Consider the following 13554-nt stretch of genomic DNA (forward strand, 5'->3'; position numbering starts at 1 on the left):
GTTTATGACTAGATCGCAATGGAAGGCTTTTACAAGGAGGTTGGTGACATAATAGTCAAAGTGGTGGTTGGAAAAGATGGCTTTTGAAGACTACTTAATTTCTGAGGGACAAAGTCGACCTGGAGGCATACTGCAGACTCCTCTACATAGACCCCAGGGCTGAAAGACTGATTCTTCCCTTCACAAAATACTTGGGGGCTGCTCTTTGGTGGTGCATTCCTGGGGCCTGTCACCCGCACTCTCTTGCTCCCCTTAAACATTCAGTATTCCCTCTAGATCAGTGGTTCTCAACCTTCCTAATGCTGCGACCCTTTAATACAATTCCTCGTGTTGTGGTGACTCCCCAACCATAAAATTATTTTCGTTGCTACTTTATAAATAATTTTGCTACTGTTATGAATCAGGTGATCCCTGTAAAAGGGTCATTCGACCCCCAAAGGAGTTGCAACCCACAGGTTGAGAACCGCTGCCCTAGATGCTTCCTGGCCTCTCTCTCAGACTCCAAACCCTTTCTCGGTGGTCTTGGCCTTGCTAGGTCTCCTTTGCTTTGGCCACTGCAAGAGAAAGAGTCTCCAGGGCCACTCCTTGGCTTCTGTCTGGGTTGCTGTGGTCACCCTCACTACCCTAGCATCTCAGCTCAATTCACCACCCTTTCCTCCCTACATTTTATTAATTTTGTTCTTGAGACTATGCACAGCAAAAATACATGGGGTCAACTGTCTCTACGTATACAATTCAACTACCTCCTTTCCCATGAGACCGGAGGAACTGGATATCCAGACACCACTACACCCTCACCACACTGACTGACATATTTAGGCTCCGAAGACTAGGTCACTATGAGAAAATCAGTGATGCAAAATGGAGCATGATCAAATTAGATCACAAAATGAAGTATGAATATATCATTGCTTAACTGCCTAATCACATCATTATTTAATCAAAATTGATATTGATCCCATTCTCCAACTTGTGCAACCATTGTCACCCCCTTTTCCAAAGTATTCTACCTTTATGAACATAAAATTCACTGCCCCCTAATTGACTCATCCAATCTTTCAAGTTGATCCCATATAGATAGTACTTAAAAGAACATAATGCTTATTACTAATAGTTAAGTTAAACTATGTGTTTTTTAAAGGACCTGGGGATATTTTTGGTTTACAGTTAGAGATTATCTCAGGGAAATAGATCCTAGAATTCATCCAGCCTCCATAATTCCAGAAATTCTGGATTCCATGAGAATTTGAAGTTTTGTTCCACATACCCCCCTTTTGATTCTTCTATAGAATCATTGATCAAAATGTTCACTCTACCTACTCCTCACTTATCTACCATCTCATTGCACCTTTACAATAGGACAAAACACCTATGGTACTTTCTGACTCTTTTTATGAATTAATTACATGCACTAATTATTCTTTTGTGAATTAATGACATAGTAATAAGTGCTGAGTTGTGAGGTGAGTAATGCTGGTTGTGAGGGTTAAAGGTGTTTGTCAACCTGGCTGGGCTAGGATTCTTAGTAGGGTGGCAGTTATAGAAAGCTTTGACTGTCAGAGCCAAACTAACACCCCGTACCCTAGAAGTATGTGCTACAGAGGACAACACTAAATCTACAGGTTGGGGAGAGGGGTCTAGACCCCATACTGGCACACCAAGCCCTGAGGACGACACCCCTGCATGGAGCTGCTAAGGCACAGAGAGGACTATACGGCCAAGAACAGCTCAAGACATTATGTCCCCTCGCTGGAGCATACCAAGACAAAGGCCAATACTGGGGATACACGGTGGGGAGTAAGTCCCGTCTGACCACCCCCACAGTGGGTTAACCAAGAAGGGAACATAACAGACAAGCAACAGGAGCAAAGCAAAGCCTAAAAACCCTTGAGGAGCCCCCAAAACAGACTTCAGGCTAGGAGGAGCAGTTCCCAGAACACCCCAGGACTGGTGGGGAGATAGTCATAAAGGTCAGCTGACAGACCTGGAATTATGTTTGCTTTTTTGTTTGCTAGGTTTTTTTCTTCTTTTCTTTTTTCCTCGTTTTTTACTCAATCATTTGTTTTCTTTTTGTTTTGTCTCTGATATTGTTGATTTGCCTACCTATATAAGATAGGCATGGGAAGCAAGCCCAAGGAGAAAGCAATGGAATTTACAGTTCCTGAGGGACTTGGGAGGAGGTGGCAGGGAAAAGAAGCAGTGAGCAAACAACGCCATGGACAGGGGAATAACTGAGGAATTATCATCTACGAGGAGAATGTAGAGATCCCAGTGGTGGTGAAGCAACAGCAGTCTAGCTGAGAGGAATAACTAAAAGGCAAGAAGTAGGGCAACTGTGTGATGGTGGGGCAGGAGGAAGGTAAAAGGAAACAGAGGAAAGATCTTGGAAGCAAAGCTATGGATAGAGGTATAAACATAGGTCTGCCCTTATGTAAATATATTAATTCATAAAACTAGAGGTGTTGGCCTATGTATGACAATACATATATGGCAATGCATTGAGATAGTGGACAGACTTTGGGCCTCTGCTCAAGCCCTGCATCAATGCAAGAAGACTTTGCTCTAATAACCTGGCATTCTGTGATGCTCGCTCTCCCTGCATGATTGCTGAAGACAAAATGGGTGCACAGGCAAATGTGGTAAAGAAAGCTGATGGTGCCCAGCTATCAAAAGATATAGCATCTGGGGTCTTAAAAGCTTGACGTTTAAACAAATGGCCATCTAGCAGAGAAGCAACAAGCCCAAATGGAAGAAGCACACCAGCCTGTGTGATCGTGTTGACGGAATCAGATAGCAGGCACCAGAAGACCCAAGGCAAACAAAAAATATATTGTTGAGAATGAGTGGAGTCAGAGCAGGGACCCAAAGCCCATCTATAGACAATAGTACATCGCCTCACAGAAGGGTCACAACCTGAGCACAACATAGCACTGATGAAACACACAATACTCCTCTGGTTCTTTGAGGCTTCCTCACCCCCTACTATCATGACCCCGGTTTTGGTAGTCACCTAATCTGGTGTCAGTTTAAGGATAAAAAGTGTAGGGGTGGAGTCTAGGCTGTCAATATGGAGATAGCCAATGAGACTTCTGTGGACATGGCCTTCTGAAAATTCTGGGAAATCTGGTACTTCCTCCTTGGAGGCAGAAGACACCTCTCTCTCTCTGCTACTCCCTGAGAGACATTGCAGAAGACAAGCCACATGGACGCAACCAGATCTTGGAAGCTGGAGAAACCACGGAGAGACCCCTGCCAGCGCTGAGATGTTTCCAATGACACTGGATCCAAAGACTTTTTACCCACTGGCCTGTGATCTTCTGCATTCGATGTCATTGCATGTGTTTTGTGAGTCTGAAGAGGAATTTATAGATTGATATCAGACATATGTGCTAATATCGGACTTATGGACTTGATCTGAACTGGGCTGGGATGCTTTCTCAATGTTCAATTGCTCTTGTATATAAATCTCTTTCTTATACACATATGTGTGTCCATGGATTTGTTTCTCTAGTCTACCCAGACTAACACACTGGTCCTGCCTTTCGCTGTGAACTAAACCACAGCATGTACACAGGTACAGATAAGAGCTCATGACACATAGAATCCAGGTCAGATAAACCTCTCAGGAACAAAATTGGGAGCAGAGATACCAGGAGAGTAGAGGGAAGGTGGGGGGAGGAGGGGAGGGAGAGGGAAACCAAACAGATCACAATGATGGTCACATGACACACACCGCCTCCGGGGGATGAACAACAGAAACGTGGGTGAAGGGAGACAGTGGTCAGTGTAAGATATGAAAATAATAATAATGTATAATTTATCAAGGGATCGCAAGGTGGGGGTAAGGAGGGGAAAAAGAGGAGCTGATACCAAGGGCTCAAATAGAAAGTAAATGTTTAGAAAATGATGCTGGCAACATATGTACAAATGTGCTTGATAAAATTTATGTATGGAATGCTATAAAAGCAGGAAGAGCCCCCAATAAAATGATTTTTTAAATGATGTGATTGGGCAGTTAAGTAACGAGATGGTCATACTTCATTTTGTGATCAAATGTGACCATCCTTGATTTTTGTATCACTGATTTTCATATAACGACCTAGTCTTTTGAGGCCAAACATTTCAGTCAACGAGGAGTGAGTGTGTTGGTGGCTGGGCATCCTCCTGGCCCAGGAGGCAGTTGTTGGTGGAGGCAATTAGCCACACATTCCATTTCCTCCTCCTGTTCCTGACTCTCTCTATTGCTCAAGGGAAACAGAGACCAGTCACCGTGCCTTGGATGACTGCTTGCTCAAACTTTAAAAATAATTTGAACTTTTTATTGTGAATCGGGTGAAAGTTTACAGAGCAATTGCAACAATTCATACACAGTGTGTTGCCCATCAGTGATTGCAATGCCCCACAGTTGTTAACATCCCTCATTTCGCTTCCTCCTTGTGTTTCCCTTTTCCCCTCCTCCTCCTTTCCTGTGCTTCCTGCCTTCTGAACTTTGTCTGTGGGCAAAGGCCGTTCTTTTGATTTACAATGGCTGAACGTGCTAAGGAGTGTGTACCTCCCTGGGGTTACTGTTCATCACAAGCATGTATTGGTTGGCTGAAAACTGAATCACTGGGGTGAGATCTGAAAGGAGACTAAGGGTCATGGTCTTGGGAGTGTCATCAGTCTCTAGCTGCCCAATAAGCCTCGTCCTTTATAGGGTTTGGAATTTCGACCCACATTTTTCTCTCACTCTACCCAGGACTCTGTTGTGACCCCAGACAAAGCAGTTGGTAGTGGGAGCCAAGCACCAAGTTGTTCTTCTGGTCTTAGGGTCCTGGAGGCTTGGGTTCACATGGTCCAGGAGTCCACGGGAGTCACTGTTTCCATGTGTCTTCAGTTTCTATCACATTGGTTTCCTCCGGACCGGGAGAGATCAACAGATGCATCTTTGATGGCTGTTCATAAGGTTTGAAGACCCCAGTTGCTACTCACCCAAGTAAGATGTCGAATATTATTTTTAAAAAATTTTCCCCAAAATATTCTCTTTATGGACTATGCTGCACCAGTTGACCTTGATGTCCCCCCCACCAAGACTATGGTTCTGAGCCCCTGGGCCCTGCAACTCATTTTCCTCAAAGTGTATGGCCATGGCTAAGAAATTTTCTTAAGTTTGCCCCCGTGTGCTCTACTATTCTTCCTGCATATATTTGCACCACATATAGTTACATATGTTGAAATATACTCTGTAAAACTTAGATATATGAGGGGATACCACCCCCCCACCACCAATAAAACCAGGAAAAACTCCTTTGGGTGAAGCTTTCATAGTATGCATTTTTCCCACTAGGGGAGCATGGAGCAACTAACTCTGAGTTAGTGCACCCAGTGGAGTCACCTGAGAAGGTTCTCTCTGGTCACAGTTAGTTTTTTCATAAAAGCAGTTTCACTCTTTTTTTTTTTTTTATGATGGCCGATTTAAGAGAACAGTGTGAGGCTGTGAAATTTTGTTTCCTGCTCAGGAAAAATGCTGCAGAAACTGTTGGGATGTTGAATACAGCTTACAAGGACAGCACTATAGGAAAAACTCGTTTAGAGTGGTTTTCTCATGTTGAAAAAGGTGAAATGTCAATTGATGACAAAGTTTGTTCTGGATGTTCACCAACTTCCTGAACAGATGAAAATGCCAATTCATAGTGCTTTTGGAGTTCTGACTACCAGGGCAGACTGTTCATCAAGCTTTCTATTTAGAGGTTCTGAAAAGATAGCGTTACAATGTGCGACCAAAAAAGGCTTAATTTGTGGCAGGTGGGGGACTGGTTTTGCCACCACGACAGTGCACCTGCTCATGCAGCCATCTCAGAGCGCCAGTTTTTAGCAGAAAGCAGCATGCCTCTCTTGCCCCATGCACCTTACTCACCTGACCTCGCTCACTCCATGTGACTTCTTTTTGTTTCTGTGAATGAAGAGGGACATGAAAGGACAGCAATTTGACGATGTAGAAAAAAACACGAGAGGTGGTCAGCCATCCAAACAGATGAATTTGAAAAATGTTTCCAAAATGGACTCTCAGATTTGAAAAATGTATGAAGTGTAATGGAGAGTACTTTGAAAGTGATAAGGTTGTTTTGTAAAAAAAAAAATTAAATACATAGCTTTGAAAAAAAATTTTTCCATTTTGGGGAGCAGGCCTTGTATTTGTGTGTATAGTCCCATGCTCTTTCCCACACCACACCTGTGCAGCTTACTTGTCTTTTGATGTATCCACTCATAGATTGTTGTTACTGCTGTTATCGCTGCTAAGCCTTGAAGACCTCAGGCACTATGCAATAAATGAGGAGGTCGAACAGAAGCGCTAAACACATTATTAAGGATATGCCCTGAACCCATGACCCTGAACCACCAAACCAAGGACCCACTCCCACGAGGTGTTTGGTTGCATATAAGCAGTCTCAGCAGCTACTTATTTTTAGGGGGGGGGCAGGCATTGTGGTAAAAATGTGTATCACACAGATTTTGCCAAGTCAACTTTTTACAGGTGACAACAATTACAATATTCTGCCGTGTAACCCTGACACTTTCTCACTGCACTTGCTCCAGCTAAGACCCTCTTTAGGCCCTGTCCCCTTCCCTGACCCAGCCAGGACGGGTCAATCCTTGCACCCACTTTGCTCCTCCGGGCTCTGTTCCTGAGCACTAGTACCTCTTGTCCGTCTCTGGACTCTCTAGTTTAAGGATTCATCAGTGCGCTTTATCTGCTACTCACCCACATCTCCTTGCTCGGGAAAGTACCCTTGTTCACCTGGACCATATTGGGTTATGAATATTTACATTAAAACAAAGAAATCTATGGTCTCTCTTGCCTCTACATTTTCTCAGTCCTCAGTGCATCTCTGAGGACTCCCCACTGAGAATCACCACTCTGATGTGCACATGCCAATCGCATCCCCAAGGAGCCCGGGTGGCGCTGTGATGTAGACTGCTAGCCGCAAGCAACGTGGCGGGGGTGGGGGTGGTGGGGGGGTGTGTGTGTGTGTGCAGGTTTCAAACCCACCAGGAGAGAAAGAGGAAGCTGTCTGCTCCCATAAAGACTCACAATCTTAGAAACCCTATATAGGACTCATGGCAGTGGATTGGGTTGGATTTGATCTGGTCCCCACAGCTCACTTTGTGTATTTATTCAGCTGTCTTCACAGAGAGACCCCACGGTGGAAGATGAAAACACCGGGCTTTAGGGAGTAGCAAAACGCATGCTGATTGGTGATGGTGTTGGGTAGTTGTCCTCGGATCAGCTCGGACTCAGAGCGGCCCCATGTACAAAAGAAAGAAATGCTGCCTTGCCCCGTGCCAGCTTGGCAATCGCTGGCATGGCTGAGCTCATTGTTTAGACCATTGTGTCGTATCTTCAAACCTAGGGGGCTCCTCTTCCGGCCCTAGAGTTTTTTCATCATTCATATGGTTTGCACTGACTAATTTTCAGTAGTAGGAGCCAGCGCTTTCTTCCTAGCCTGTCTTTATCTATAAGCTCCACTGAAACCTGTCCCTCCTGGGTAACCCTGTTGATATTTAAAATACTAGGGGCATAGCCTTCAGCATCTAAGCAACACATAACAAACTGACAAGCAGGTAGCAACATTCCAGGTCAGTTTCCACAATCCCCTAATCTCCCTCACAGCCCTTCAGCATGGATTGCCTTTTCCTACTCTGTCCTGCTTGTTGGGAGCATCCTTTGTGTTGTGCCATGGCTGTGTCCACTCAGGACTAAGAGCCAGAGCGCCTCCTAGCTTCGGAGTCACAGGCAGGGAGGAGCCAGTCATTTTACCCCTTGGCCCATCAGTTTCTGGGGTGGAACTAATTGTTGTCAATTTGATGAGCTTGCTTTATGCCCCGGTGCATGGTTTAATTTTGTACATGTTCCATGAGTGTTTGCAGAAACTGTATATTCGCCAGTGATTGAATACATGTGTCCATTCAATGGTGGATCGTGTTGGATAAATCATTTTGCTGATTTTTGGGGTCCTAGTGAATACTGAGAGACATGTGTTAAAATTTCCCACTGTGGTACTAGGGTGTGGATTTTTCCTGGTCCTTCAGAATTTGGTTATTTTTTGTTTTGCAGGTAGATTTTTGAGGCTATTTCATCAGCTGCCTGGCGATTTAGCCTTACTCTACCGTCTTGGCGGAGCTCAGCATTCTGAAGTGATTGTGATTCATTTGGGAAGGCTTTTTACCTTTTTGTCTATCCTGCCTAATCTGACTATAACTCCAGAGGTTTTCTTTGGGTTAGTGTAGACCTGACCATTTTCCTGAATCCTCATTTCCTTCCTGTTACACTCTGTTTTAGGGACACCCTTGGAAACAGGATAGAGTACAACTTCGCTTTCCTTGTCAATAAGACAACCGTTCCCTTTTAACTCTAAAGTTTCGCTCATTTCCATTTTCGTTTTCTTCTGTGTTCAGTGGCACTGTGTGTTTCACGTGGGCCTGCGAACCGCAAGATAGGCAGTTCAAACCCACCAGCCAATCCTTGGGAGAAAGACAGGGGCTGTCTGCTACCTTAAGGAGTCAGGCTCCGCAGCCCTATAGAAGTTCTCCTGGGGACCTACGGGGTCGCTATGAGTCAGCATCAACTGGATGACAGTGCACTTCCTCTCTGACTGCTTGTAAAGGCTGTGGGGTTTGCCTCCTTCTCATGACAAGAAGACCTTTAATCATCTGGAAAACAGGCATCCTACTGGTGCTAAATGTAAACATGGTTTATTGTAAGGATTCAAAGAGATGAAGCAATTCCCAGAAGATACTTAGCCAGCAGCTGGCAAAGCAGAAGCACTGACAAATGAGAACGATTCTTAGGTGGTTCTTGTGTGCTCTCATCTTTAGAGTTCTCTTGTGCCTTGCTGGTCCACGACTGTTGTTTCCGTGTGCTGTCATCTGTCCTTTCCTGCCATTCAACGTTCACTTTCCTCTTAGCCTTAGCCAGGCTGCCGGGGGGGCAGGGCTGAGTGGAGGGGCAAAGCAGGCTCAGAGAGAGAGACTGCGTGTGTCTTTCTGGTCCACATCCATTCCACAGCATGGCAAAGCCGCTGCCCGGCACACAGACAACTCTGGGCGCCGTTCTAGGCTGGGTCAGCTGGGTGCGTCTGTTTCTGTAAGATGAGGATAAAGCCAAAGAACACTCCAGCTAGGATGGAGATTCTTTCTCTTTTAGACATCATTTTATTGGGGGATCTTAAAGCTCTGATAACAATCCATACATCCATGTGTCAAGCAAATTAGTCCATGTGTTGCCGTCATCATTTTCAAAACATTTTCTTTCTCCAGGATGGAGCTTCATTGCTTAGCACGGTTACCTGTCGAGCCTGTGATGCTCACTTTCCACTCTCAAGAACGGTCCCCTGAGGGGAAGTGTGTTCACGAGGAATTTGTATATGTACATGCCAGAGCCTGGAAAGAGGAACTATTTGTACTCAAATTTGTACTCACGCTGTGGTCAGAGGAAAATTTTGTCATCGTTGTTGTGACAGAGTTTCAACTAAATTTAGCAAGCTCTTTCTTTTCTTTCTTTCGTTCTTTCTTGGCGAGTGTGTGTGTGTGTGTGTGTGTGTGTGTGTGTGTGTGTGATGCTTGGAGAAAGCAGCACATATTGTCCTTCGTAAAAGCACGAACTCCTCAGCCGACAAACAAGTTGTCTTCCAATGTGCTAGTTGGTAGCGTGGGAGACTTGGGAGCCGAGTCACTTCAGATGTTGACTCTCTCGACGTCCTGTGTAACAAAGCATTGTTTCAAGCTAGACTGTGTCGCTGGAGGAACATTGGCCTTTGATGGAGTTTTGGGTGCTTTTCTGTTCTCTGGTGGTTTCCACACTTGGATAGCAATAAACAGAGGCACCAAGCATCCGTATTTCTAATGGGCCTCACTCAAAGACATCAGAGCAGTGAGTGTCTTTTGATGACAGTTAAGCCTAGATGCCTCTTTTTCAAGCTACAGTGTTTCCAGGATCCTGTTGCTAGTGACCGAAGTTTCTTCCTTACAACAGGGAAATTTCTGTTTACACTTCCCAATGACATGTCCTACTTTACATGACTAGCTATGCAGTACCAAAAAACAGTCTCTCTAAGCTCCAGAAACGGGACGGAACAAACGATACATGCTCTTTTTGGTCTGTTTTTATCCAAGAGCATGTTGTCAGCATGGGAGCTGGAGCAGTGTAACCTCTTGCATTGTGTGTGCCTGGAGGCTTCCCATTAGCCTGGCTGATGTGAGAATAGTTCTCACGACATCAGTAGGACTGAGGGCTGATTGCCCAGCAGAGGGGGGGGGAGTGAATGGTCGATTCTGATTCCTAGGGACCCAATAAGACAGAGTAGAACTGCCCCTGTGGGTTTCTGAAGTTGCAGCTCTTTATGAGAGTAGAAAGCCTCATCTTTTTCCCAAGGATTGGCTGGTGGTTTTGAACTGCCGACCTTGTAATTAACAGCCCAAGGTGTAACCCTCTAAGCTCCCTGACAGTCATATAACTCTATTGCACATGCTAAAGACCATTGATTTGCATACTTTAAATAGGTGAATTTTACCTCGAGTCGGTTCTTCACCGAAGAGGTTAGTGAAAGCCAAAGTAACAGAAAAGTCTCCCTTGAGGACTATATTTCCTGATTGACCTAGGAAATTCAACCCTTTATGCCCCCATGTGAAAAGTTTGGTGCATTTCCTTGTCTTCCATTCAGCTATTCAATATTTATTAATAACCTTCTGTAGGCAAATAGCGTGATTGAAGGAACACAATGATCTCCAAAAAATAAAAATAAAAATATTTCCATAAAAGATGGGATTTTCCTTTCAGAAGTTTGCTACCTGAGACTAAAAAGGCAAACTATGCACATAGAGTGAAAAGAATTGTTTCATGAAAGTTCAATTCCTAATCCATGCTCATGATTCCACTTGTCACACAACCACCACGACAAGTAGTGCTGTATAATTATATACTCTCCGCCTTCCAGTTGATTCGAACTCATAGACACTCTACAGAGGGTTTCCAAGGTTGTCAATCTTTATATGAGCAGGAAACCTCATCTTTCTCCTGCGGAGCAGCTGGCGGGTTTGAACCACTGACCTTACAGTTAGTAGTCCAATGCTAGCCTGACCGCAACCAGGGCTCATGCTGTATGGTTAGTGAAACTGAACAGAAAGTTTAACACTGGTTAAGAGAAAGGGCTTTGGAGCCAAATAACCTGGCATGAATCCTGGCACCACCGCTTCCTAGCTGTGTTACCGGGTGCAAGTTACTTAACTTCCCTGTGCTTCAGCTGCCTCCTTTAAATAAATAAATAAATAAATAAATAAATAAATAAATAAATAAATAAATAAATAGAAGCTACTGTATACAAACATTCCCTGGGGTGAGGTCCAGCTAGTCTGGCAGGGGCCAGACCAAATCCAGGGATAAATATGTTAGCCAACTAAAAAGGAGGGCGGGGGGAGAGAAATATGACATGGGTAGCGGGGAACGGGGCACTAACCCACCCAAGGAGAGAGTATTGTTTATATCTCCACAGGGAAAGAGGGACCAGACTTCAATCCAGCGCTCCAAGATGTGAATGCAACATACCCGCATGAAGCCGGGAACCAATAGAGAGATCTGACACCTGGCCCCAATCCCAATTACGTGGACAGCACCCCACCCTGCAGAAGAATTCACTTCAAAGGACAGCACTGAAGCTACAGCTCAGGAAAAGAGACATGTCTGATCGGAGCACACAAGAACAAATGAAGGGAGAGAAAGAGAGAGTGGAACACACCCTAGCCCACCAAATCCTGAGGACGATATTCCCGCTCAGAGCAGCCAAAGCACAGAGAGGACCATGCGGCTGGCCCCACTATAAGACATGATGTCCCTCACTGACCCATAGTGCTACGGGTGGGGGACAACACTGGAGACACAGTGTGGGATTTGCACCTGAACCGACCATACCACACTGAGGCAAAACACTAAAGGTGCACAACAGAATAGCAAAGGGAACAGAGAAACGAAGTCCCAAGGGAATACCAAAAATAGACTTTGGGGCCAGGACCTGGCACCCTACCAGACTCGACCTGAAAACACTCCTAAAGGTCAACAAATAGACCTTGAACTATTTACTGGCTTTTCATTTTTTGTTGTTTTTTTGTTTTCATTTTTGCTTTGTTTTGCTCCGTTTTGTTTTTTTGTGAATATTATTATCTCTGCAGGTCTATCTAGATAAAGTAGGTGGGAGGAAAAAACAATGGGACCGATGGTTCCGGGGGTGGGGTGGGGTGAGAAGAGACATGGGAGAGGGGGAAGTGAGGGAAAGGAAGTGGGTGTTAACAAACCCAGAGACAAGGGAACAACAAGTGATCTAAAATCGATAGTGAGGAGGGTGTAAGAGGCCTGGTAGGGCTTGATCAAGGGCAATGTCACTGAGAGGAATTACTGAAACCCAAATGAAGGCTGTACATGATAGTGAGACAAAAGGAAAGTAAAAGGAAATAGAGGAAAGAACTAGAAGGCAAAGGGAATTTATAGAAGGCTAAATACAGGCATGTACATATGTAAATATATTTATATATGAGGATATGGAAATAGATCTATGTGCATATATTTATAGGTTTAGTATTAAGGTAGCAGATGGACACTGGGCCTCTACTGAAGTACTCCCTCAATGCAAGAACACTTTGCTCTATATTTAACTGGCATTCCATGATGCTCACCTTTCCGACATGATCACCAAAAACAAAGTGGGTGCGTTAGCAAATGTGGTGAAGAAAACTGATGGGGCCCAGCTATCAAAAGATATAGCATCTGGGGTCTTAAAGGTTTGAAGATAAACAAGCGACCATCTAGCTGAGAAGCAACAATGCCCACATGGAAGAAGCACACCAGCCTGTGTGAACACAAGTTGTCTAAGGAATCAGGTATCAGACAGCAAAGAACAAAAAATCATATCATTGAGAATGAGGGGCAGTGCGGAGTGGGGACCCAAAGCACAACTGTAGACAACTGGGCATCCCCTTACAGAAGGGTTGTGGGAAGAAGATGAGCCATTCAGGGTGCAGGATAGCACTGATGAAACATACAATTTTCCTCTAGTTCTTTAATGTTACGTATCCCCAACCATCATGATCCTAATTCTACCTTTCAAATCTGGCTAGACCAGAGGATGTACACTAGTACAGGTAAGAGTTGGGAACACAGGGAATCCAGGACAGATAAACTCCTCAGGACCAGTGGTGAGAATAGTGATACCGGAGGATGGAGGGAAGATGGGGTAGAAAGGGGGATGCGATCACAATGATCTACATATAACCCCTCCCCAGGGGACAGACAACAGAAAAGTGGGTGAAGGGAGAGAACGTACAGTGTAAGACAAGAAAAATAATAATTTATAAATTATCAAGGGTTCATGAGGGAGACAGGGAATGGGGAGGAAGGGGAGAAAATGAAGAGCTGATCCCAAGGTCTCAAGTAGAAAGCAAATGTTTTGAGAATGATGAAGGAAACAAATATACAAATGTGCCTGACACAATGGGTGGATGTATGGATTGTGATAAGAGTTGTATGAG

This window comes from Echinops telfairi, unplaced genomic scaffold (genome assembly GCF_000313985.2).
Source record: "Echinops telfairi isolate 266 unplaced genomic scaffold, ASM31398v2 ScPeMD7_7427;HRSCAF=8465, whole genome shotgun sequence".
NCBI classification, from domain to species: domain Eukaryota; kingdom Metazoa; phylum Chordata; class Mammalia; order Afrosoricida; family Tenrecidae; genus Echinops; species Echinops telfairi.